The following is a 27,659-nucleotide window of genomic DNA, read 5'->3' on the forward strand; positions in this document are numbered from 1 at the left end:
TACGGCGGTTTTCATGATCTCATTCGTTTCAACCGTGCTCCTTTCTTTGCGTCATGTCGCAGACATCGTGTCTTGACTGTTACATGTCTTGACGCATGCCAGACTGACAGATTAACTCTTTGAAGAAGGGCGCGTCACAGCTCAAGTTGTTAGTCGCTGGCTTCCCAACGCGGCGGCCCGGGTTCGATCCCAGGTCTGGCCAAGTGGGATTTATGGTGGACAAACTGGCGCAGGGGCAGGTTTTCTCCCAGTACTTAGGTTCCCCCTGCCAATCTTCATTACACCAATTGCTCCACAATCACCCTCACCTATCATCTGGTGCTGGTACAATAGGCCAGAAGTGGCCGCATTTCAAGGGACTTAGTCCCACCCCACTAGCAATAAAAAACTCTTTTAAGACCGAATATATTGTAAGCAATATATAAAAATTAAGTTCATACCTCGCAAGAAACGTTACGAACCGGTTGATGCTGTTTAGGGAAACAGTCGCTGTTCACTTCACACGAAACAAAGACGCTGTGTCGACAGACTGCAGAGTTTTAGGGGATCTCGTATGTTAGAATGGCTTATTGTGTGGTTCTAGTAACTTCAGGTAAGCCCACCCAGCCTCCTATCCGATGCGTACGGTAATTTTTTTTTCTGCTACGGCTGACTCCCAGAAAGTGTTGCTGACCCCCGCGCTTAGTAGCGAGGCTGAGAATGTAAATAAACCTCGAATTCACCGACAAGTGTCGCCGTATAAGATTATTCCTGCTGACCACATTTTGAAAATAAGTTACATACCCTAATTTGCCATAACTTCGCTAGTACAACAGCGCACTTTTTTCTCGAAATATGTTTGTTCATCGACAGACTGTTCTAGCTTAAAGAGGCGTTTTTAAGTTGCCCTCGTGCTGTGAAAATTCGCAGCAATGCTTAATCTGCATGCACTCATGTTGGTAAAATTGGCCCTGTGCCTAAGTACCGAGGAGTTTGGATGTGTGATGCCGAAGTTCCAAGTTGACTTAGTGACAACATAACACGCTATGAAGGCGTATAGGTGGAGTGGAGGTAATAGCTCCCCACATGTTTGGCCTTTGCGGTCAGTTTCATACACCAACGGCCGCTTCACCCCTCGGTACTCGGGGTGGGCCTTGAGTCTGTCTGAACGTACTGGAGAGAAATAACTGACACCTGCATTGAATCGAAGAATCACACGTCCCGGAACCAGCAATTCCCATACCTTGCCGGCTCACGAGTTCATATTCTAAAATGTCTAGTTTTTATCAATTTTTCAAAATGGAATCTTATCTGTATTACTCACTCGGTATTAGATGGGATTGTGTGGTTAGTTTCACGGAGAAAGAATGTTGCGGATCTCACGGACGCAGTGGTGAACAGAGAAACCCCAAAATATTGGATGAGCTGTACTTTCCAGCCCCCCCGAGCTGAGCATTGCAGAGCTCATGAATTCCACTCATAGCGGCGGAGCCTTGGCGAGAAGAGGTTAATTAAGCGCTACACCCGGTATGAAAGCCGAATTCGTTCGTAATTGATATTATTTCGTTTTGTAACGAAACAGCTATCACTTTTCCTTATCTTAGCGGAGGGATTTATAAAGTAGGCAGTGTTGTTATTTCACCAAAAATGTTACGAAAGCATACCTGTTGAGGTGCTATCGCTGTAGGCTTGCTTTCTTTTACACATGACTGATAATTGTTACGTTCGCGTTGTGTTGGAACGCTGATGTTTGAAACTTTTCAGAAGTTTGATGTTCTTTAAAGCAAGGACTTCAGAAGCAGGCAGTGGTTTGTAAGCCACGAGTTCTAAAAATGTACTTACTGTTTGATTAAAGCACAAAGAGCTAGGCGTACAATTCCTATTTTATGTTTAAATTCCCGGGCTCTGGACTCAGATTTTCAGTTTCACGATCATTTTACAGACGGTAGGACTCCTTGGACGAGTGATCAGCTCGTCGTAAGGCCTCTACTTAAACACAGGACAACACAAACACAGAAGAAACACATACTAAACATCCATGTCTTGTGTGGGATTCGAACCCACGATCCCGGCTTCCGAGCGAACGAAGACGAAATATGCCTCGGACGACTCGGCTACCGTGACCGGCGGGTATGATATTACGGACATTAAATTTGCCGACTATAGTTATACCTAAGATATCAGGAAAGAAATAACTGTAATTCATTAAAGACGTTTGTGTTGAAGTGTCCTTCGTGTTTTCCATTCTTGGTATACTAGCCGACTGCCATCTCCGGAATCCTCGTGTATTCGCCCACCTGTCATCAAAATGTGGCCGGTAGTATTGTCTGGATGTCACCCAGAATGTATGTAGGAATTCTTCACACAAATGGTAGACATATTGTGACGTGTAGACCCGTTGCTGGGCAACGACTTGGTAAACACATTCCCGCGACATCGAATACGCAGGCCACAATGGGATAACTTTCGTTTTTATGCAACATAATGTAAATACAATAGAGGAAGAGATGTTTTCTGTGTGGTTCGCATATATCCATTCCTGGCAACGGATGTGTTTTCTGTGGATCCGCCTCGACACTATATAAGTAGTCTAGTCGTAGAACGAGAATGGAGTGAGCCCCGGCAGTCAAGGAAGAAGGGTTAGGCTGAAGATTTTTTGTGAATTATAATTTATTGTGATTAAGAGAGATTGCACAAGAAGGTGTTAATAAATCCAATCTAAAACCCGGTATTGTTAGTTACGAAGCCATAAACACGTGACAGTATATTGTTAAGTATCCTCGGAGGAGTACCAAGAACACGCATCAAACTGGACAGAAAGCGCGTAACAGTCGGAGGCAAATTATATTGATATTTTACGCAATAGAGAAGCGTTCTTCAACGGAGGGACTTTACGATCGAGCGGGAGGGTCATGAGCTCTCGTATAACAGAACTTCCATTAATGAATGACTAATACAACAGTAGAATGTACGTCATTGTAAAAATACACTTTCTGGATACAAGAGAAGCTTTGTTTTTACCATGATGGTTCTTTTTTTGACAAAATGACGTATGGGCCGAAGAATGTAAAACTTTGAGATTTACTTAGACCTAGGGACCTCTCCTTCTGTAAGGAAGGGAACACCTATACGACCAATGTCTGTCTACATGCTTTATACGTTTGAAATTGGCCAATTTCCCGAAATGTCTGTATTGTATCTATGGTTATACAGCCCTTCGTTGAACTTTGGCCACTGTTTCAGTTTCTTGACCTTTTACATAGTCGGTAGGACACCTTGAATGGGAATAGCCCGTAGAAAGGCCGCTATCTGCGCAAACTTACGTAGACATCCATGCCTCAAGTTGGATTCGAACCCACGATCCCAGTGTTTGATGGAGCGAAAACAGTTCATGACTTAGACCGCGCGGTCACTGGGATTGGGATCTACCTTCGGAAATAACCGCTCCTTGGCAGACATGGTAGCGTGGTAGCCTCTTGGGGTAACGGTACCGTGACTTTACTGAAGCATGGTTTCATGCCTTGAGAGGCTTGAACGTAAATTCCGTTTCGGGCTTGTCATCCCACGCATTCTCATGGGAAGAACGAAAATAGAAGTGGTTTTCTGGAAAGTGAAGAATTATTTATGATCCCACTTAACGTCACTCGATATAGACATGGTGGTCTCGAGTTATTCTCAGATTTTTACGGAATACGTTGTGCAAAGCGGTCTGTTAATTTCAGCAGACCTACAGTATGACTTGTTATACAGTCTGTGTACGAAGTAAATGGAACTTCGTGTCCGCCCGCGTGTTTAATCTGAGTAGCTAATGACTGGACTTCAAGTCAATTTTATGCTGGGCTTCTGTATTGAACGTTGTCGAGCAAATTTAACTTTTTAGTCAAATTAATTATAATGACCCGACTGCAATTCGTACCACCCGCTTGAATTTAATGAACTTCTGTGATGTATTACCGCGTTCGAAAGGGCCTGTTCTGAACCGGAGGAATCAATGCCGCGCCCTAAAGCCGGATTATGAATGTAAATAAGACTTTTACATGTATTCATATAATCACACCAACATGTTGAAAGACGAACACAAAGCAGTTAATAATATTAATAATAATAATAATAANGAGGCTGGGTGGGCCCCAGAGTCGGTCGGTCTGGAGGATATGGAGAAGAGAAAATTCTGGCCCTACCGAGACTCGAACTCCGACCCCTCGGTCGTCTAGCCCGTAGGCAGTCGCTATACCGACTGCCCTATCCCGGCTCATAATAATAATAATAAATCCTCTTCGATATAGCTGTAGCGCCCTCATAGACAAATCCGCAGTTACATACACGGTACTTGCATACCCGCAATGCCACATGCTTTGAGTCTACCACTGCACGTCGTGAGTGTCAATATAGTTCCCTCATATAGTCATTGTGTTTCTGGGCATTACCCATCGTCGTGGTTTTATTTAAAACACGACTCCATCTCTGGACTGGTCCAGAGATGTGTACTAGCTCTATCGATTGGGGCCAACTGAGTGGGTTCCACGTGAAGACGGATACATAACCCAGTCTCCGAAACGTTCTGTGCTTAAAATAAAAACAGAACGATGGATAGTGTCCAGAAACACAACAATTGTTTTAATACACCATCGTCACAAACATTTGAATCTTAAGTTTTAGTCATGCCTTCTGCAGTGGCCAGAACTATTTGCTCTTGATGCGTTTCTGCGGATTTATGTATCAGACGGATAACGGTTCAAAATGGTTCTTATAAAATCATTGTAATATTATCCTTCCATCTACAACTAGGTCTTCCAAGCCGTCTCTTCCCTTCACGGTTTTAAGTAAAATTTTTAATGGATTTCTCACTTCCCAAACGTCCCCCCCCCGGCCAAGCTTCTTGATTTCATGACTCTAGTAATATGGGGTGATGGGCGGGCGTACAGATTGTGTACTCTAAGTTCCTGTCTCGCTGTGTTGTCCGCTGTCAGTTCACCTGCGTTTCAAAGGAATGTTACTGCCCCTGACTTTAGGCTGGAAAAGTGGGCCAAGCAAGCAATCACCGCTCTTTGCTTCTTAGTTATTGCTTGCTTGGCTTACTCTTCGACCCTGAAGATACATTGCTTTCCTCCGAAACGTCGGCGAACAGCCGGATTACACGGCAATCCTCAGAAGAGAGCACTCTTCCAATCACTGCCTGGAGAACCATAAATCCAAAATGTAAAAGTTATCCGTGTACAGGCCGTGGAGGCCCATAGGTTTATGAGACTTGGGGCTCCCACATTCTTCTGGATAATCGACTCACAGATGGCGGTGATGTCAGCCTTACGCGCCGTCCGCTCCTCAGACCCCAGGAAGATTCCCGGCACTCATTCCTGGTAGGGGCTGAGTTGACCCCAGGGCCATAGTGCGGCTGGAAGGATTAGGGAAATTGAAAAATTCAATGACGTCATCGGGAATCGAACCCGCGACCTCCGATTTGTACTTTATCAAATTTATCAATAATGCCACCTCGTATAAAAGCAGTATCATGTCTGTAAGATCCAATATGAATGCTCCAGTAATATCCGAAATGTTTATTTCTAACGTGTTTCGATATGGCTGAGAATTTACTAACGTTATACAACTTATACGAGAGAAAGTGTTTCTTACCCATTTCACTGCCATTGCTTTGTTCAGCAGTTTTGTATCCACAGCACATGATGAAGGTCATATGGTGGTATACCAGCATATACGGTTTGTGCATACGTGCTGTGAGTAGAGTAAGACATATGTGACATGTAGACCCATTTCTAGGCAACGCCCGATATTCGCGCACGCAGCAATAGAACCAGTGTCGGAAGAGGCGTTTTCTATGTAGTTAGCATATATCCATTGCTAGGTAACGCGCCAATAAACACTCATTCTTGAAAACAGAAGAGTGTGAAAATTCCGAAACAGGCTATACAGCAGAAACGGGAAGAACGCGTGAGCTGATACCGTGGAAATGATAAAACACGTAGGGACCCATGCGAAGTCGAACAGGTTGGATTGCCTGTACAGAGAAGTTAAGAGGAAGAACAAGAATTCTGTCTTCAGGAGGGATATAGCACCGTAATGTCCAGTGAAAGTAACCCGATATTTCGGAGGAACGTATTATAATCGTTGTTAGCCCTTAAGTTGGGCGTCATGTTCTTACACGTTTGGCGCCATGTTCTACTCGTCCTTCCTATGGGCCTCTACGTCGGGCGCCATGTTCTTCTACCCGTCCTCTCGTGTTGGTCTCTACACACTCTGTGAGACTTCTTGCCCCACACGTTGATCGTCATATTATAACGGCTGGCTCGTTGTGTCCACTTTACTGTCGTCTTCGACCACTGGCTGCTGGACTGCTACGGGCGACGGCGGCTACAGCTGGCTTTACCCTGCTTAACTTATCATACTTACACACCTCTGATCTTTAGGGAAATGGGTTTAGTTTGGGCGCTAGTAAACTGCTACAATCAGTTTACAGATATAGGAAAGGTGTGAAGGATTGATGAAGGGGTAGCGGCAGTGGGTAACTAGTTCCGCCGGTAGAGCTAAGATTCTGTCCTCAGGCCGTTTGGCAGGGTCTCGCTCAGGAAGGGAAGTGGGAACTCCTGTTATAACACACACACACACTTTGTTCCACAAGACACTTTATTAAACTGTTGTTCATGAGGGATGCCACTAACGCACTAAACCGAATTTGCGTCCGAATAGTTTGCGATCTGGAATCCGACTTTTTGCAGAATGCCTTCTCCTCGAAACTCTCGAAGTCTTCTCAGTCCACAAGTCAACTCCCTAAATTACGACGATTGGTCATTTTAAAAAAATGGGAGTACACTAATTAAGTATTCCCCCAATCCGTTTAGGTATTACAGGGAATTTAGGCGCTAAAACTTAACGTAAAATCTGTCACTAGCTTGACAAATGTTACGCTTGGCTTGCGGTTGGGAGACCACCCATCTTTTGAGTTATGGGTTCAAAACTGTCACATATTGTATTCGCAAAGGATTGAAACAAGCAAAATTTTGTGTGACTTTATGAAGAGCCAAGCTGTGGGGGGTCTTCCTCTTTCACTTCGCATCTGCGTTGACCAGTTGTTTTTCTTTTGTCTTTTTCATTGAAGAGTTTGGGCTAAAACTCCTTCTTGAGGGCAAGAAATAGCCTGTGTACCTCATCATTTGCTGTAGGCTACAAGTAAACTTAACCGAACATGTTAATTTACCTGGATCAAAACATGCTACTAAATTAAATCCAGCTGCGGTTGGCAGATCGGGCACAATATTTCCTCCATCTTCAGGAATAAGCTTGATTGCCTATACAGTGATGGGAAGAAGAAGAGTTCTGTCTTCAAGGATATAACACCTTGTAGTATGTTAGGAGAATTTTTCAGTAATACACCGGGGTAAAACGGCTAGAGCATGAAGCTGACCAGCTACCATCAGCAAGTGCCAAGGTTAAGAGTGCATGTAACTGTTTCTCCACTACCCTATACACGTCTTCACACTTAAGCACAGAAACGTATTTATCTTTACCTAGAACAGTGCTAGTTGATAAAGTGTAGTAAAAGCATCAATCAACAGCGTCTCCGTTGCTTTCTTGTATTTGTAAGAGCAGGTATTAGACGGTAGAAGCGAACCGAAAGCTTCACTGCTGTTTATCAGCGGCTTGGTTGTCATTTATCGCAAAACTCTCCGTTGTGCTCTTTGTTCTGGTGTGAGAGGTCCAGCCAGCGCGTTGTTCCTTACGTCAGTTGCCAGAGTCAATGCCCGGTTGATAGCAAGCCATTAGCTGTAGATGCAGATATATCATTCAGAAATGAACAGGCAGTTTTCAGCTCCGTCACGTCCCGTAAATATGACTGCGTGGCAATAATGACGGGTTCGGATTGGTTGCAAGTTTCGCACAACACTTATTCTTTCTGTGACTGTTTACTTGCGCGTCTACGCGCTAATACTGAGTCTTGAGATTTCATTCTTCCACTCGCCTGAGGGGCAGAAAATTAGTCATTTATATTTCTTCGCCTTACCTTCAGATTTTTTAAATTGATGTTAATATGTTGGCAGTACCTGTGCAACTATTTGTTCTTGTGCCAACGGCAGTGTGATTGGGCCAAAAAGGGTCCGAGAAAGTAAAGGTAAACGATCAGAACTTTTAAAAACAATAATGCAGTTTGAGTTTTCGATTGTTATTTCATGTTTTTATCTGGAGAGGCATCTTTTATTTTTTAATTCGCTTAGTTGGGGGTGGAGTCCAACTGCGTCCACTCCGCACGGCGGCCATTGATTGGCCCCGGGTGATTATAATGATGGAGAATTTGGTGGAATGAAGATTGGCAGGGGAATCCGAAGTACTCGGAGGAAACCCGTCCCAGCGCCAATTTGTCCACCACAAATCCCACTTAACCAGACCCAGGTTCGAACCCAGGCCGCCGCGGTGGGAAGCCAGCGAGTAGGCGCTTGAATTATGGCGCGGCCGAAAGGCATCTTTACGGACGCCTCAGCAACACTGCATGAAAACATCTTTGAGCTGTTGGTTCAGAGCCTTCATAGTCACTCGTGATACGTATTATAACTTGTATGTCTCTGTGAAAGATTTATTCGTATTGTCGGTCGGTATAGCTCGCTTGCGGACTACAGGCCACGCAGTTTTTTTTTTGTATGCTTGTGTGATTTGTGAATCTATGAAGCATGGAGGGCGCAGAGTTGGAAGCGACCCCTTCCACAACTGCTCTCACTTTACCACCACGTTCGTAGTTGCAGAACTCACCTTCGCTGAGGTGCTCCTTACCTCCTTCCCTTCCGTAGGTGTTGAGATGATTGGTTGGAAAGGCTGAAGGACTTGTTTGGGCACTAGGCGAGGGGTGGCAACAAGGATAGGTAGCGAGATGACTAGCTCAGGCTTGTTTCTGGTTGAAGCAGGAAACCTGTCCCTGGTTCTTAACGGGCCTAGCTGTAACAAAGCAGGAGGAACACTATAGCACATACTGACAACAATGGTTGATTTATTAAAGACACTGCGAATTACACTTATTGTCTCACTGATGTTAAAGTAACTGCACATTTACTTTAATAACGTTAAATATTTTATGACAGGTTTTTTTAAGTTGAATTTATAGTAGAAAGTTACACTATAATCACTTAATAATTTAGTATGTAAAATAGCCTCACAAGTTGATCGGAATTTCTGTGTAGCGCGAATTTGACGTCCGAATGCTTTGAAGTCTAAACCAGAGTTTTCAGAACTGATCTGCTGTGAAGTAGCGAGCTTCTCAGAGCCTCAGCTTCCACCAACAGCTGCCTCCCTCAAACATGCCTTATTGACCTAATTTAGAAAGTAGAAGTTATCAAAATTTTACATTTCCCAAATCGGATTTGTTGAGCGATTCTGTCCCTTAAAACACCAACGGTATTTTGACAGCTGTTGCGCGCGAACTCGTTGCTGTGGGAACCTGTTTGTTTTCTGGTCACTACCTAACAACGGATATACGCGCTACAATATTAAAGAAGAAGATCTGGAAAGAACTAATCGCCTACTTTCCTTGATGTGACACCGACCGCATAGAAAACGACGCGCCCAACAATTCTTCTATTGTTGCGTCTGTATTAGTTTGCCGCCGTAACGTTTCTTTTTTACCGAGCCTTTGTCTAGCAACGTTATGGACACACAGACTGATGCGAGGTGTTTATGAAGTATGCCGTTCAGATGGGCTCAGGTGCAATGATATACATACGAAGTTTCATAAAAATTGGTTCAGCCATTCAAAAGTTAATGGGGGGGAGGGGGGATACACAGACAGCATGGAGATCACATAAGCCTACTTCCATTTTTCTTCGATATAAGGAGAGCAGGGTAAGAAGGTACATATATGGAAATCTCATGTACAAGACCAGAAGTCAGTAACATAAAAACATGTAGTTGGTTTAAAATAGTTTGAGAACAAAAGAGTTAAATTCATATTTACAGTTACACATAAGGATCTTTTTCCCCCATAAGCTCCGAGGTATCGAATGCTTGGTTCGGAACATTATTTCAGGAATACATAAATTATATTTGTTCACTCCTAAGAACTGTCTCACTCAGGCTTAATATATGATTCGGCTCTGTTTATTTAAGCGAATCTGGGTTTGAGTTATGGAAATGTTAAAACTCAAGTCACAACTTAGATTCACCTTCAAGGATCCTACACTTACGTAACTCTCTGGGGGTAGGCGTTATTTCGCTGATTTTATACAGCAAGCCGTCTGATGGGATAGTGTTAGGTACCTCGTTATATAATATTTGAACCTTGAGTCTTAATCCTTTATGAGTGGACGCTTATCTAAAGGATATTTTAAAAATCGATTCTTACCTCCAAGAAAATACACGGCATCTTCATTACAAAGATCAGTGTTGTCTATGAAAACAATTTCTCTTTACTTCTGGGGACGAAACCAAACCCAGAAATAAACTGTGTCCCAAGTATTGTGTCTTGTAACGTTTTAACGTTAAGTCATGAAGTGCAAGTACGTACTTACCAATGCTGTATTCTTAGTTGCGTTTTTATGGTACAGAGCCCCCCCCCATCGCCCGCGTAAAATTTGGTTGTTACGGGAACGTATAATGCCACATAAATTTAACAGTTCATATCCGTCAAAAACAAAAGTAATGAAAATTTCGAGACAACCAACCCCAGCCACAATAAAGATAGAACAAAAACAACTGGAGAATGTGAAATGTTTTAAATATTTGGGTAGCTTGTTAACAGGTGATGGAAGGTGTACTAGTGAAATTAAATCCAGGATTGCCATGGCAAAAGCTGCATTTAGCAAGAAGAAGAATCTTTTTACCAGCAAATTGGACTTAAATTTGAGGAAGAAACTAGTGAAATGCTACATTTGGAGCATAGCTCTGTATGGGGCTGAAACATGGACACTTAGGGCAGTAGATCAGAAACATCTGGAAAGTTTCGAAATGTGGTGTTGGAGAAGGATGGAGAAGATCAGTTGGACCGATTATGTGAGAAATGAAGAAGTGTTAATTAGAGTCAGTGAGCAGAGGAATATCCTACATGAAATAAGAAAACGGAAGGCTAATTGGATTGGTCATGTTTTACGCAGAAACTGCCTTCTAAAAGAAGCTATCGAAGGAAAGATAGATGGGCGGATAGAAGTGACAAGAAGACGGGCAAGAAGACGTAAGAAGATGCTGGATGACCTTGGGGACAGAAGAGGATACTGTCATTTGAAGGAGAAAGCTCTAGATCGCATTAAGTGGAGGAATTGTTTTGGAAGAGACTGTGGACCTGTCGTCTTGACAGATTACTGATGATGATGATGATGATCCGTCTCATCCTCTGCATTATCTACCAATAAACGGTCTAATTTCGTAACACTCCTTTCTTACTTATCTCGAACTTCTGGCGTGTAGTCACCCAGGCTCCTTAAAACAAACACTATTTCTGAAGTTTCCCTCTGCCATATACTTATGTATCTGAAGGGCCGCGCCATAGCTTAAGCGGTTAGTCGCTGGCTTCCTACCGCGGCGGCCCGGGTTCGATCCCGGGTCTGGTCAAGTGGGATTTGTGGTGAACAAAGTGGCGCTGGGGCGGGTTTTCTCCGAGTACTTCGGTTTCCCCTGCCAGTCTTCATTCCCCCAATTACTCCACAGTCACTCTCACCTATCATCTGGGGCTGGAACAATAGGCCAAAAGTGGCCGAAGTACAAGGGACTTAGTCCCACCCCACTAGCAATAAAAGAAATTATGTGTCTGAAGAGTTGACTGTTTTTACTAGCGGACTTTGTATTCTGTTTAGCTATAACATCTTTATGTTCCTGAAGAGCATTGTCTTTTTAGAATGTGACATCGTGTAGTCGGGTAGAAGTTCACAGACATTTCGGTAGGACGTATCGCTGTCATCCTAAGGATCGAAAAATAAGCCACGCAACCAGTAAGGAGCAAGAAGCAAGTTTTTCAGACCAGCTGTGGGCCCCATCCAGTCTTCTATCCAATAGTTACCGATGGCTCTTTCCCTGGGGGTAGAGTGGCCGGCACGTGAAGCTGACCATTCGCCTGCATCTGTTGCTGAGGTCAAGAATGTTTCAGCTAGACCTCCACTTCCTTCCGTACGTCTTCATAGCGTGGTGCTTAATAAATTGAGCACAGGGTCAACGTTTTTTTTTCCTTCGCACTACAGCCCCAGTGGGCGTAGGCCTACCTCCATGAACTTCGGTTTTTCTAGATCTTACACATACGGTAGGACTCCTTGGGCGGGTGATCAGCTCGTCGAAAGGCAGGGTCAAGTTTACCTTTGTTTTTATTGCGTATAATTTGTATGTATGCCGTATAGCAGGCATGTCCAACGCGTCGATCGCGGGACGATTTTTGGTCGAACTCATAGGCCTATAAGGAAATTATACGTGAGAATCATGTAAATTCACTTGTAATATAATATGATTATATTCAGATTTTGAAGGTAAAATACGTGTTAAAGTAGTCTGTACTTTCAATGTATGTTGCTTTTACAACAAACATCATATGTCGTGTAAGATTTGAGGCTTTCACGGCGGTGACTATGAAGAAAGCAGTCTTCTGGGATTTGGCACCGTGTATATGTGGTGTTAACCGNATAGGAGGGGGTGGTAGATCACTGGCAGTTTTAATACCAGAAAGTCGATCACAACCCGTTTGAAGTTGGACATGCCTGGCAGTTCATTCCTTTAAGCCCTCTTTGCTTCGTGTCTCAGATCCTAGGAACAGCCTTGCATAGCAGGCAGTCCTAGTTTTCGTAAGGGACTGAAACCGTATGCAAGAACGAACATCCGAACTTGCACTGGAATGTCCAGACCCACTCAGTAGGTACCAATTTTTCGGTACTGCTGGATTATGAAATATAGTCCCACTCACCGACTTAGCGGTTGGTGCAACCAATCGACCGCAGCTTGTGATATGAGGCCTGTCTGGCTGCATTTCGTCACTGGTTTGACATGGCGATAGAGCCAGCCGTTACGGTCAGCGACCCCAGGTCACAATCCACTGACCTCACATTCCAGACCCAGTCTCGACTCTTAACGCTTTCAGTGTTATGTGCCATATATCTCCCAGACTTTAGTTCAACTTCTTACCCTTTCATAATTTTCCTGGGGAGTAAAGTGCGGCCGGCGCGTAAGGCTGACAACCTTACCGCCATCTTTGAGCCGATTGTTCACAACGCTATGGGCCTTCACGGCCTGGTACAGGGATAGCTTTACTTTTTTTTTTTTTACCCTTTCATTGTTTTGAACGAGTTAACATGGAGACAGTCTTTCAACTAGTAATACTTTCAGTGCTATGGACATAGTGTCCCGGAGACAGTATTTCATTGCTATGAACGTGATGTATCGTTAACAACAGGCTCCATTTCTGCTGTAAAGAACGGTTGGATTTGATAATAAAAGTGAAAATTAACTCATCATCACCATCGTGTAGTAGTGGATGAGTTGGACTGGTTGTTATATGGCATTACGTAAAGTGTTATCCAGTTTGAATCCTGATTTTTTTTTCTTTTAGTATGTCATTCGTTTTATAGTGCATTGAAGTGTATTTCGCATTGCGTCTCATATCATTTCAGTGGTAGCAGAACATATTCATAAATAAGTAAAGCTAAAGAAACGCCCCTGACTGGGACACTTTTAACAGTATCACGTGTTGGTACCATATGAAATATCCACTGGAATATCTGCTCTCCATATCTGTCATGTATCGACCGCATATGCAAGTTGGTACCAGATGAAATATCCACTGGAATATCTGCTCTCCATATCTGTCATGTATCGACCGCATATGCAAGTTGGTACCAGATGAAATATCCACTGGAATATCTGCTCTCCATATCTGTCATGTATCGTCCCCATATGGGCTACGGGAATTTTTACTTTATTTCTGGCTACTGGTGCGCGTTTTTATATAAAGAAACGTTTTCTGTTAACGCATTTCCATTATAACGCACGTTATATGCGTAATTTCTACCCTGAAAGTGCCACAGTAGCTTGCTTTAACTCTCGAGATGGTGTGACACATTTCTCCCACTGAACAGAAATCAAAACCAGACCAGAAGCGTCAGGGTTTCTAACGATACGTTACTTGCGTAGCACTGTAACGGTTAAGTTAATCGCGTTCTTAATCTCTAGGCTTCCAGTGTTTATTCTTTACATTCTTCTCATTTTCATCCCACCTCTTTATCATCTTTCCATTCTCTATCTTCTATTTTTCATCTAATTTTGCCCCCTTTTCCCTCTTCTTTCATTCCCCCCTCTTTACCTGTACTTTGTATTTATTGATTTTGAGGCTGTTTGAACTTGGGAGATTAACACCCTCGAACGAGAAGATGATGCAAAGGTGGTCATGAATAGTTAGTAAGAACCTGGATGTAGTCGGTTAAGAACTGCATGTACATTCTTCTGGAGACACTGAGAAAAATAACGATAATCTTTATTCAGTATAGCCTGTATCCAAGCCGAGATTCGAACGGGTGCCCTGCGAATACGGGTCAGCTCGTTATTGTTACAGCAGTGTACTGTATGTGGCAGTAAAGAAGAATATTGTATAGAATGATAGCGTAGGAGACTTAATTTAGGTACTGACTGGCATAAAGCACGTTGAACTTTAAATGGGGAATTGTTAAAAATAAACTTAGACAAAAATGTCTGATGAAGAAAGTTGTCTTCTGGGTTTAGGCACCGTGTATTCTTCGTTTTGGCCGACGTTTCGGAGGAACGTAGCGCCTCCATCTTCAGAGCAGTTGAATAGCTGCGGAGAGCAGCTGCTCTGAAGATGGAGGCGCTACGTTCCTCCGAAACGTCGGCCAAAACGAAGAATACACGGTGCCTAAACCCAGAAGACAACTTTCTTCATTGTCATCGCCGTGAAAACCTCAAAACTTACAAAAATGTCTGATGTTGGTGCCCTCAGTATTTCCGGATAGACAGGTACATGCGGAGTGGAATATTTTCACTTAAGAGGAAGGACGTGAGAGAATAATGGGTCTTCGTAATTTACATAATTTAATTTGACCCCAGATATCATCATCTTCATTATCATCATCATCATCATGGCTCTACAGCCTTTTGTTGGGCCTTGGCTGCTTCAGTTTCTTGATACTGTACGCAGTCGGTAGGATTCCTTGGATGGTGGATCAGCCCGTCGCAAGGCCGCTACCTACACAGAACAACACAAACACAGAATAAACGCACACAATACAGATATCCATGCCTTGAGAGGGATTCGAACCTACGATCACAGCGTCCTAGCGAGCGAAGACAGTTCATGCCTTAGACCGCGCGGCCACCGTGAACGGCCCCACATATTATTAGGGTGATCAAATCAAGGAGAATGATTGTAATCGTGTGTACTTGATTCAGTATGAATCAGAATAGGGCCTGTTGGATGAGTCTTGAACTTGGTAATGATCGTTCGGGTTGTTAGAATGCGAGGAATTTCTGCATTGTCTGCGAGACTGTCATCTCCTTAAGAAAAAGGTTCTGATCCGCGAAATTTACACATACTAGAACGAGGAACTTCTTGAAGTTACTGGGGTTTTGGACTTTGCCCATCGTTCGGTATTTTAAAAAGCACTAGAGGACACAGCGTATGCGGAAACTGGATCTGTTTCCATCCTCAGTTGAAGGGGGAGACACCTACTCCGTTAGAAAGAAATGACCTCAAGACCCAATAGAGTAAATGTCTCCCCCCCCCCTCGCCCCCCTTCACCTGAGGACGGAGGCAGATCTAGTTGCCGAAACGTGTTCTGTAGTGCTTTTAGGACACCGGACAATGAACGAAGCCCAAAAATCCAGTAATTCCGAGTGTTATACACCATCGTCCGAAGCCTTTAGAATCAGCTTTAGAGACGTGTTTCCTGGCTTTTGTGGTTATTGATACTTGCATGTGTTTGCGGGAATAAGAATATACACGAGTCTTTAAGACGCAGAATCCCGCCTTCAGTGCCAGATTCAGGCAGTCTGTAGCCCTGGCGCATGCGCGTATATTTAGAGGCCCCCCCATCTAATTGTTGATGTGCGCAGGCGCATGATATTTCACTTTCAGTGCAATGTGAAGGGAATGGCGGTCGAAACAAAAACGGAGTTCAGATATACGAAATATAAAGACGAGAACAGTTGTCACATCTCCTGTTTACGGGGACGGGTACAGAGACATGATCGGTATAGCGTCTGGCCACGGGCCAAGAGGTCGGAGTTCGAGTCCTGGTAAGGTCAAGAATTTTCTCTTCTACACGTCGTCCAGACCGACTCTGAGGTCCACCCAACCTCCTATCTTATGGGTAAAAGTAAAGTAAAGCTATCCCTGTAACAGGCCGTGAAGGCCCTGGGGTTGTGAGACGTTGAGGGTCCCACATTATCGAGACAGTCGGCTCAAAGATGGCGGTAAGGTTTTCAGCCTTACGAGCCGGCCGTCCTTTTTTTTTTTCCTTGGCACTACAGCCCCAGTGGGCCTAGGCCTACCTCCATGAACTTCTCCGTTCACTTCGGTCTTTCTAGATCTTACACATACGGTAGGACTCCTTGGGCGAGTGATCAGCTCGTCGCAAGGCCTCTACCTGTACACAAACACAGAAAAACGCACAGTACATGCCTTAGACCGCTCGGCTACCGTGACCGGCCATCCGTCCTTTACATCTTCGAATTTAACTTGGATACCAGGCCCTGAGTGGGATTCGAACCCACGATCCCGGCTTCCGAGCGAGCGAAGACAGTGCATGCCTTAGACCGCTCGGCTACCGTGACCGGGACATTTACTTTTATTACTATTTGTATTTTATTCTCCAACAAGACTCACCAACTATAATCCTAAGTCACGTGACAGTAAATATGATTTATCATGGCCAACAGTGAGCACGCTGGAGCCATTATATAAGGCCGACCGTAATCTAAATATAAAAGGGGAATAAAAACATGTTATTTAAGCTGCGATGGAAGAGAAGAGTTAGTTATTCGGTGGAGTGACGTTACGTAAGAACTGCTTCTGACTGCGCGGCACGAGGATTTGTGAAACAACTCAGATTCCACTGTATTTATTTTTGTGCGATAATACTGACTGATTTGTAGTCCCTCGAGATCAATGTGCCCCTGCCATGTGGCAGAGTCTGAAATCTACTGACATTTTAAGAATGGAGCAAGCAAACGTGAAGCTTGGTGCATGTTTTCTGTTGTTCTACCCGCTGTTCCCTGTTTGAAAAATGGCGAGCGAATTAACGTTGAAGGATAACTTCCTGCGTACCCGCAAGAGCTGTAGCTCTCTGATTGCCTAAATGTGAATGCTTGTGCCTTGACGTCATGAAAATATATGCAGGGAGAGCTGACCTCATTTCATGCACTTGATATTTATTAATTACCCTGGCCCACGTGAATAAAAAACATATAGTTATTAAACAAGGCCGGAAAGAAGATCACTATCTTTTGGAACGCCATATAGTCTGGTAGATTGTTAACAGTGTTTTGGAAGAACCTGCTTCCTCCGTCCGCAGTTTAGAACTTGTAAGAACATGGTACGGATATAGGGATTAGGAAGACGTAGCCGGTCTCTGAGCGAACCAGTAGGAATGAAGACAACAGAGTGACCCTTTACAGAGTCGTGAGTGATAGGGTGAAATGATGCGGAAACTGATTCAGAAAGCAGTAGCCCTTTAAGGGGTTTTTGTCTTAAAGGATAGGGTGGGAAGTGAGTAAATGGAGGATTTTCCCAGCATCTTATGGAACCCGAAGGTTCATTATCGTGTTCGCAAGAGCCCTCCACTGGTCCCAATTCTGAGCCAGATCAATCCAATTCATACCATTCCATCCTATCTATTTTAATATTGTCCACCCACCTACGCCTTGGTCTTCCCAGTTGTCTCTTTCCTTCTGGCTTTCCCACCAATATCCTATATGCAGTCCTCGTCTTCCCCATTCGTGTTACATGCCCTGCCCACCTTGACTTGATCATTCTAATTATATTTGGAGAAGAGTACAAGTTATGAAGCTCCCCAGTAAACGGAGGAGTGTTGTTCCTGAGAAGCGTCACTTTGCAGCGGCAGAGTGTCTGGCTCTGACTGAGGCAACGGGATGAAGAAGGAAGTCAGGAGATACAGAGAAAAGAAAAAGTGGCCCTTTTAAGGGCACAGTGACAGGACTAACGGGAGCTGATTCAGTGGTTAGAGTGGAGGAAGAAGTGAAATGCAGGGGGAGAAGGTGTAGGAGGACGGACTATTGGCGCTTAAAATGATCGTTTTAAGGGCAGAGTGAAATGCAAATGCATGTTCTTTTTTTTGCATTCCTCCATAGTCTTCAGTCAGTATATGGGTCTACAGCCCTTTTGGATCTTGGCCGCTTTTTTTTCAGTTCCTTAATCTATATGCAGTCGGTACGATTCCTTGGACGGGGGATCAGTCCAGCGCAAGGCCGCTGCCTACACACAGGAGAACACAAACACAGAATAAACGCATACAGACATCCATGCCTACAGTGGGATTCGAACCCGCGATTCTAGTGTTCGGGAAGGCGAAGACGGTTCACGTCTTAGAGCGCGCATCCTCCGTAGTCTTGATGAATATTTATTATAAATGAAATTATATTGCTTTGTTTCTGTTGACATCATGCTGCGTCCCTGTGCACAGCTTGTAAGTTTGTGATGTGCAAACCTGTTATGAGTAGAGTAATGTATCGTGTTTATTTAAGTGTACACAATGCCTTAAAATATGTACAGTACAACTATGTATACTTAATGGGATCTACATTGTGTCATCCACCAGTTTGTTGTAGGATGACCTTCTGTAAGAAAACTGATCATCATACAGGCTATGAAGGAAGTGCTGTATGTGCCAGAATTAAATTCGTCCAACAACTTAAGGTGTGGATCCCCAGATGCCAAATTGAATCCAATGCCGTTGAAGCATTCTGGGAGATATACATTTTCCCATTTTGTTGTGTTCACGTCATATAAGGCGGCTGTAGGTTGCAGGCATTTATCATTTAGATCTTGGATCAGAATTTTCACTGCAACGCATTGTGATTTACTAACCGTTATCTCCTTTGACGGTTATAATATTTTTATTTAAAAATGTCAGTATAAGCAAAAGGGCCTAGGCAGTGCCCATCCGGCCTTCTGTAGCAGTCTTATAAACATCTTATTCTATCATAGCGGCCACCCCGCGATTTTTAAATATATATGTTAACTTAACTCTAAAGAGTATGCTATTAATATGGGCCGCGCCATAGCTCAAGCGCTTAGTCGCTGGCTTCCCACTCCGGCGGCCCGGGTTCGATCCCGGGTCTGGTCAAGTGGGATTTGTGGTGGACAAAGTGGCGCTGGGGCAGGTTTTCTCCGAGTACTTCGGTTTCCCCTGCCAATCTTCATTCCACCAATTGCTCCACAATCACCCTCACCTATCATCTGGGGCTGGTACAATAGGCCAGAAGTGGCCGCAGTACAAGGGACTCAGTCTCACTCCACTAGCAATAAAAAATGCTATTAATATTTTGTACATTTCCTACTTTTATTTTTTTTTAAATAAATTTAGAAATGTTGTTTATGAAGAAACAGACGCCTTGCACAAATCTTGTTTCTTCTAGACTCAAGAGCTCTAACTGATTTTGGGTTGTCTTTTTTTTCCTCAGAAAAAATGTCTATCATTGTTGCCCTTGGCCCCTTGTACAGAGTTATAATATTAATGTATTCCTTGTACGCTCAGACATCTGTTAAGTGTTATAAAACACATTTTTATCTCTTTTGGTTAGCACTGATGCTTGGTATTCGGCGGGTCCCAGGTTCTAGTCTCGACTAAGAAGCCGACAGTACTGACTTCAAGGCAGGTGCCGTCACAGTATATTAAAACAGGCCACCACAACCTTTAATGTTGCCGAGTCATTCATATGTGGCCCTACCATTAGATGCTTCATAACCCAGACTGTTGAGAGAAAGCGTCGTTAAATAAACAAAATTTCAGTCATTCATTGAGTTAACATGGCCAGACTTTAAATCCCGAGAACCGACCTGGCCTCCAAAGCGCGAAGGTGGACGTTTACTGCGTCACTCCAAGGCCAGGAATGAGTCGCTTGCTGTCGGGAACGTTATGTACCAATCATATGTCACGTAACTGTATTTTCCGGGTGCTGTTGCAGTGCGATTAACCAGTTAACTAGTTAAATAACTAAAAGTGATCGCGTAGTATGGTCACCACAGTGTTGTACAAAACTAGGGTTTTAATTACGAGTTGAAGTCAATTGAAATATTTGTAATCTGGAATTACAATCTGCCACTATCTCGGCCCCCGCGTTAGGAGAGTTTGCCTCTGTTCATTATGTAAGTGAATGATCGTACGAGTTTTGCAACATGTTGTGCTTCACGCTGACATTGTTGCCAGATTCCACGCCACAAGTCTCCAACTTATTACGAGGAGGGGGACGCCTATACCCCGACAGGGAACTGGTTCCAAACTTTCCAGATTCGCTGTTCGGTAAAAGAAAAACAGCGCAGTTTCTGACTACCGGTACCCTGTCACATATTGCACGGTAAGCATGAATACATGTAGCTTAGTCTACATATCTCATTGTTTACTCTATAAGTATAGTTCTCGGTTTATGTCATTGAAATGGAAGATCTACCATAATCACACATACTAAACATTCGCATAGCCGGTCACGGTAGCCGAGCGGTCTAAGGCATGCACTGTCTTCGCTCGCTCGGAAGCCAGGATCGTGGGTTCGAATCCCACTCAGGGCATGGATGTTTGTGTGCATTTTTCTGTGTTTGTCTACGGGTAGAGGTCTTGCGACGAGCTGATCACTCGCCCAAGGAGTCCTATCGTATGTCTAAGATCTAGAAAAACTGAAGTGAACGGAGAAGTTCATGGAGGTAGGCCTAGGCCCACTGGGGCTGTAGTGCCAAGGAGAAAAAAAAAATTCGCATGACGATCACGGTGGCCGCGCGGTCTAAGGCATGGTCTACCTTCGCTCGCCCAAAAGCTGGGATCGTGGCTTCGAATCCTACTTAAGGCATGGATGTCTGTGTGCGGGTTTATTCTGTGTTTGTGTTGTCCTGTGTGTAGGCAGCGGCCTTTCGAAGGGCTGATTAGGCAACTAAAGTAGAAGCCAGGGTCAAACAGGGATGTAGAGTCATTGATGAATGAATGACTGGATGAAACTTTTGCAGTTAAAATTAGATAAATGGAAACAGTAAGCAGTATGAAGCGCCTCCGCGTATGCATGTTTAGGAGTCCGGAGTTGGTAATGCAGTTTCACCTCCCTACTTCTGAAGGGTGCAGCACCTGACCCACCCTCTTACTGCTATTTAACGGCTGAGGGAAGAGGCAGAGAAATAACAATATGAAACAAAAATATTTAGATGCTAAAACTGAATGAAAAAGGTTGCTGGGTGTAAAGTAGATTCTGCAGTTTTGTTAAAATATGTGTAAAGATTACTAGAATCTGTGGAAGCCGCACCCAACCTCCTATACGAGGGGTACCAGGGTCTATTTCCTTGGGGATAAAGCGTCAGGGGAGTCAAGCTGACCACTGACCTCCATCTAATTCCGAGGTTAATGGTGGAGGTATACCTCCATTCCCCCATTCGTCGTCATGGCGTGATGCTAAGTTAAGACCACGGATAACTTTGACTTTATGTAAAATAAGCCGCAGTCCGGCAGCGGTCTGCGGACTACTTATTGACAAACACATGTTTTATTAATGACGATAATCTTACGTGTGTCATTTCAGATTTTTTGCTGCGAGATCTCGAAACGTGTTCACGACCCGACCAGAAAGAAGATTGCATAGATTGCACAGTTGCTTTTGAAACCTCTTTAAATGTTTGCTACATTTCCGAGCTCTTTTGAAATTTGAGATTTCTGTCATAACGAAGTTGGACTACAGGCTTTATTAAAGCGGTTTTGTAGGGCATTCCCCACTGTCCGTGTTTTAAAATTTAACATAATAAAAATATTACGACATTTCGGACAGTCGCCTTGTCATCAGATGGGAAGCAAAACATGGGAAGAACAGAATAGCTACTGTGTGGGGCCCAGTAGCTCGAGAAGCGCTTGTGTGTCTACTAGATAATTACGTTTTGACGATCTCTTCTGCTCCTTTTCCGCTACTGGTTACCATTTTGCCCCATTCGACACTACATAGCTGCTACAGTTGTCGAAGGGTCTTATAGTAGTACAAGAAACACACATGAACATAATTATCTCTTACAGACGCTAGCGAAACTGTCTTCTTGTTTTTCTCTGGTTAAAACCAAATCATAGACAAATTTTAAATGTATTTAAATGTTTTATTATATTTAATCTTAAACGTAAGTGTGAAAATATTCCTGTGCTTAATTAATTAAGCGCTACACCATGAAGACGTGTGGAGGAGTGGAGGCATAGCGTAACTATTCTTGACCTCGGCACTAGATGGAGGTGAATGATCAGTTTACACCCAGGGCGCTTTACCCCCTAGGAAAGAGCCCCCCCCCGCACCAACTGGATAGCAGGCTGGGTGGGCTCCAGAGCCTGTCTGGACGCTGTGAAATAGAGAACCATCCAGCCTGCAGCTCGTTACTGTACCGACTGAGTTATCGCGGCTCCTGTAGATTTAATCTTAGAACTACTTTGTTTCAACTACAGAGATCATGAATGAGAGATTTTCAAGGGGGCGGTCCTGCCGTGTTCCAGCGTGTTCAGCTTACTAGAAACCTCTGTCGTGATAGCCAGTGACAAGGCTGGGAGTTGAACTGGGTACTTCCCAAATTAAATTTTATATTGGATTTAGAAGTTCTAGAACCTAGACCTCTACTGATAGATCAGCCTGCTCCGAGTGGCAGTTAGTTGTTATTGCAACGTCTGCCCCCCCCCCTTCATAAAGTTTTGGGACGCCCGAATTGACGCATGCCTTCTCGGCAATGTAGTGATCCACAGGATCTGGCTGCTTTGTTGCATGTAGCAAGAAGTTTATACTGAATGAGCCAGACTAGATTTACCTGGCAAGCCGGCGGCGGTTCGGCTGGTCTTTTATAGAGGGTAATGCGTCATTGTCGCGACATGTTGGGTTTCATCGGTTTTCTTCGTTTCGGTGACATCAGAATCTGATCTGGGGATTTTTCTTCCTCAAATCACATGCTCTCCCACGCCGCATTGAATTATGATGGGAGTCAGAAAACAGGCACGATCAACTGACCCACTTCTGCTACGACAGCGCATGCGCAAGCATTTAAAAGCCGTAAAAAAAGAAACGTTTCTGTAGACACGTCAGAATGTTATTCGTGCCACGAGAGATCCTGCATTTATTCGAATTTGCTTTTTGGCTATAGACGCAACTAACACAGCGCTGTGAGCTCATGTTTGGGTGGGCTAATTCGCAAGATGTTTTTTAATGTCTGTCGCTGAGATTATAAAGCTTCGAAATTCGTAAGGTAAACATAGCGATAGTTTGTATAAAAGTCGTCCAGAATAGGCGTGCATTGGGATTCAGTGTTGTTGCAGTTATATATATATATACACACGGAGGCTTAAATTTGGAATTCTGAGAAATTTGTGTCGCTCGTACATGTTTTGTATGAAGAGCGTTTTACTGTGTATGTTTCAATTTCTGTCTCACCCTCTTTCCTTTTCTTTACGTTTAAAATTACCAGTCTGAACCTACTTGCTGATCACAGTTGCTTGACCCGTCTTCGCCCGCTCGAACACTGGGATCGTGAGTTCGAATCCCACTCGAGGCATGGATGTCTGTGTGCGTTTGTGTTCTCCTGTGTGTAGGTAGAAACCTTTCGACGGGCTCGTCTCCCGACCAAGGAGTCCTACCGACTGTGTCTAGGATTAAGAAACTGAAAAAGCGGTCAAGGTCCAACAGAGGGCTGTAGAGACATAATGTGAACCTGCTTAGGTAATGAAGCCAGCCTTTAGGTAGATGGGGCTAGGTTTCCTCACATTGAAATTGTTAACTGTTAACTGATGGTTTTGAACGTCTGATCATATGGAAATTAAAAAAAAAATGTGCTCATGTTCGATAACAAATTTATATCCTCCAGCGGTTCCATCACTGCTGTGTTTTGACGTGTGTGTTGAGTAGGTGCCGCTTGTCGTGCCCCTCCTTACACTCGTGTTTTTCCTCAGGTCTTCAACTACCTGTACCTCCACCCCCATACGTCTTCATAGCCGTAGTGCTTAATTAAATACAGGGACAACTTTGAAGAATGCCATCTTCTTGGGTGTGGCGCCCTGTAGATATTGTTTAAACCGGCGTTTCGGAGGAACGTATCGCCTCCATTTTCAGGGTATAAAACTCCGCGAGCGAGGAACAAGCGTGAGCAGGTGGCTGCAATCTGCCGAAATTTAATCAAAACAGTTAAACCGTTTTTGTAAAACTCGCCGTTCTGTTTTGGGGTCTCATCTGAAGGACTCCTATGTTTGGAGCTAGAATGTTCATGTCCACCAAGCAGTGACCTGTGGTGGATAAACTAAATACTGAATATGAATGACATCATTCCAACCGTTCAGGCTGTAGCGAGGCGCACATACGTACATACGTGTATGGTTAGGTTAGCTGTCGCCACAACAAAATGATTGATAATCAGTCACTATTTTACAATTGAATATTTATTCCTGGTACATGTTTCGGTCTCATAGGACGTAAGTACATACATACATACATATATACTTACAGACGAACTGCATTCCAAAAAAGAAGCCTTAATCACAGAGGACTCAAAACTTGATCGGTTTCTTTGTCACGATCATAGTGCTCTGTCGTGCCACGTATATGAGAAAGTAAAATGAACGTGTAGTGTGGAGGTCAGGTCTGTCCGTCTGTGACTAGTGTCAAGACAGTCCGACAGATTGTTTTTAATTCGACACTGGAAAGTTACACTGAAAGTTGTCAGGAATTTTCGATTTTCAGCTATATTGATCCTTAACGACCGTCTGCTTTACGCGGGATCAGAAGTGAGCTCTTTCGTATATGTCATACATCGTTGGTAAACTTTCTGTGAAAATTTAATGTGAATGGTCTTTCAATAACGTTAGTCACCCGTTTCTATTTTTAACCAGTTTGACCTCTTAGCGCCCACTTTACACACAGCCATAAATTGGCTTGGCCATGTATCACATAAACCGTTTCGCCGGTTTTGTTGTAATTCGACATTGCGCATTATTTCGATGTTGAAATAGAACTGTGCTCGTTGTATGTAACACATTTTATGTTTTTTTTCCTGAAAAACCGTAAATAAATCGGGAAGTGAGCTGAATAAACTGCAAAGAACGCCATTGCATTATCCAGTACACACTTTCCAGTCGTATTTTGTACCACGTGCTTTTGCCGCTACGTCTTATTGTAAGCAATTTTATCCATGGCTCGAGGCGAGAGGGAAATCTATCTACGAGTACAATGAGGCCAAGGTTTCTTGCACGACGGACGGCAGGCGGGTCGGCCTCCTGGTGTGTGCAGACGTCACAATTAGGATACAAACAGAATTACATAATGTTTTTGTGTGGACTGCGAAATAGCGTCACCTCGAAGCTCTCCACCTCTCCTATATTTATCTCGAAATACACATTCTCTCTCATTGCTTGCTTTTAACGGCCGGAGACTTTGTAGGTGGCAGTTTTCTATTATGTAAGTCCTCATGGGTGACATGGTTCAGTGTTTCTCAACCAGTGACCACCGATCCGGGCTTTATTTAAGCCTGTCCACAATTTATAATTACTATTATAGAGGTATTTAATTTATTTTATCCCTGACAGTGGCATGATTTTCTCTTCTCCATAGCTTCCAGACCGGCTGTGGGGCCCAGCCTTCTGTCCAGTGGGTACCGGGGGCTCTTTCTCCGAAGTTAAAGCGACAAGGGCATGAAGCTGACCGCTCACCTCCATCTATTGACGAGGTCAAGAATGGTGGAGCTATACCTCCATTCCCCCATGTGTCTTTATGACGTAGTGCTTGCTTAATTAAGCACAGGGACAACATTACTAACTATACTTATTGGGCAACCTTCGATGAGGTCATCGGATTTTTTTCAGTTCACCTAATCCTTCCAGCCGCACTATGGCCCTGGGGTTTACTCAGCCTCTAACAGAAATGAGTATCAGGAATTAATTAAATAATTTTCCTGGGGAGTAAAGCGAGGTCGGCGCGTAAGGCTGACAACCTTACCGCCATCTTTGAGCCGATTGTCTAGATAGTGTGGGACCCTCAGCGTCTCACAACCCTATGGGTCTTCACGGCCTGGTACAGGGATAGCTTGACTTTTTTTTACTTTTATTGGTCAACCTTCTCCATTTTGGAGTCCTTTTAGAGATTTAATCTATGGCTCTACAGCCCTTTGTTGGACCTTGGCCGCACACCAAGTTTTGGGATCGGTCGTCGAATCCGGTTTAAACGGCGTATGACAAACCCCATATCCTTGCAGAGACTGATATGTGGCACCATTTAAATGATTCTATACGCCCTCGTGCATGAATTAACCCCGAATATTCTATGAGGATTTTTTATTGCTAGTGGGGTGGGACTAAGTCCCTTGCACTGCGGCCACTTCTGACCTATTGTACCAGCCCCAGATGATAGGTGAGTGTGATTGTGGAGCAGTTGGTGGAATGAAGATTGGCAGGGGAAAACGAAGTACTCGGAGAAAACCTGCCCCAGCGCCACTTTGTCCACCACAAATCCCACTTGCCCAGACCCGGGATCGAACCCCGGGCCGCCGCGGTGGGAAGCCAGCCACTAACCGCTTGAGCTATGGCGCGGCCCTTCTATGAGGTTGACTTTGTTTGAACATTTTAAGAACTGATGTACGCATGTGCAAAAGCCGGTCCATCGGCCCGAACCGCCCAACAGTACGTACAAACCGGCCGGCTGTAACGTATCAGTATTGCAGTAGAAATATTAAAACTGATTTTTCTTTCCTGTATTTTCCTGTGGTGCTACAGCCCCAATTTGGGCCTAGGTCTACCTCCATGAAACTCTCCGTTTCACTTTGGTTTACTAGATCTTACACATACGGTAGGACTCCTTGGGCGACTGATCAGCTTGGGTAGACAAACACAGAAAAACGCACACACACAAACTAAACATCCATGCCCTGAGTGGGATTCGAACCCACGATCCCGGCTTCCGAGCGAGCGAAGACGGTACATGCCTTAGACCGCTCGGCTGCCGTGACCGGCGCTGTAATGTATATCCGAATATTTTTATTGGGGAGAATTAGCGAAGCCACGAAGAAACTTAATGTAGCCGGTATCCTGGACGAGATTCGAACTCCACCTTTCAGTATGATGCAGGTTTGGTAACCAGGCAACTGCGTCTTTCGGTGTTGTTTATGAGCTGCGTGATGGTGTAATTTCTCAAAGTGAAGATGATATGGCTTGAAGGAAAATGTCCTGGGCTCGGTAATAAAATTGTTTATTCCTGAATAGGCTGCCTTAAATAAAATCTACATGGATATTTATTGTAAAAAGTTCGGCTAGTGTATCTGTGTTCTCTTCCTCTTCCTTCGTTTCTAGGCAACGACACGGTGAACACATTCCCGCTGCAATAAATACACGCAACAATAGAAATATTGTCGGATCTGCCGTGTTTTATGCGGTCCGTGTCGTATCAAGTGAGAGAGTGGGTCTGACTGCCCGAGAAAGACTGCGCTGGCAAGGGCCAGCAGCATATACAAAAGACAGACCCATCCTCTCGTCAGAGAGGGCGCCCCACAGAAACAA

At 44.0% G+C, this 27,659-nt stretch overlaps 1 protein-coding gene across 2 annotated transcripts in view; it reads left to right on the forward strand.

The window, feature by feature from the left end:
* The window catches only part of LOC111867905 (LON peptidase N-terminal domain and RING finger protein 3), a 179,409-nt gene that overhangs the window by 96,430 nt on the left and 55,320 nt on the right, over positions 1–27,659 (forward strand). The window lies entirely within an intron of this gene.

This window comes from Cryptotermes secundus, unplaced genomic scaffold (genome assembly GCF_002891405.2).
Source record: "Cryptotermes secundus unplaced genomic scaffold, Csec_1.0 scaffold111, whole genome shotgun sequence".
NCBI lineage: Eukaryota > Metazoa > Arthropoda > Insecta > Blattodea > Kalotermitidae > Cryptotermes > Cryptotermes secundus.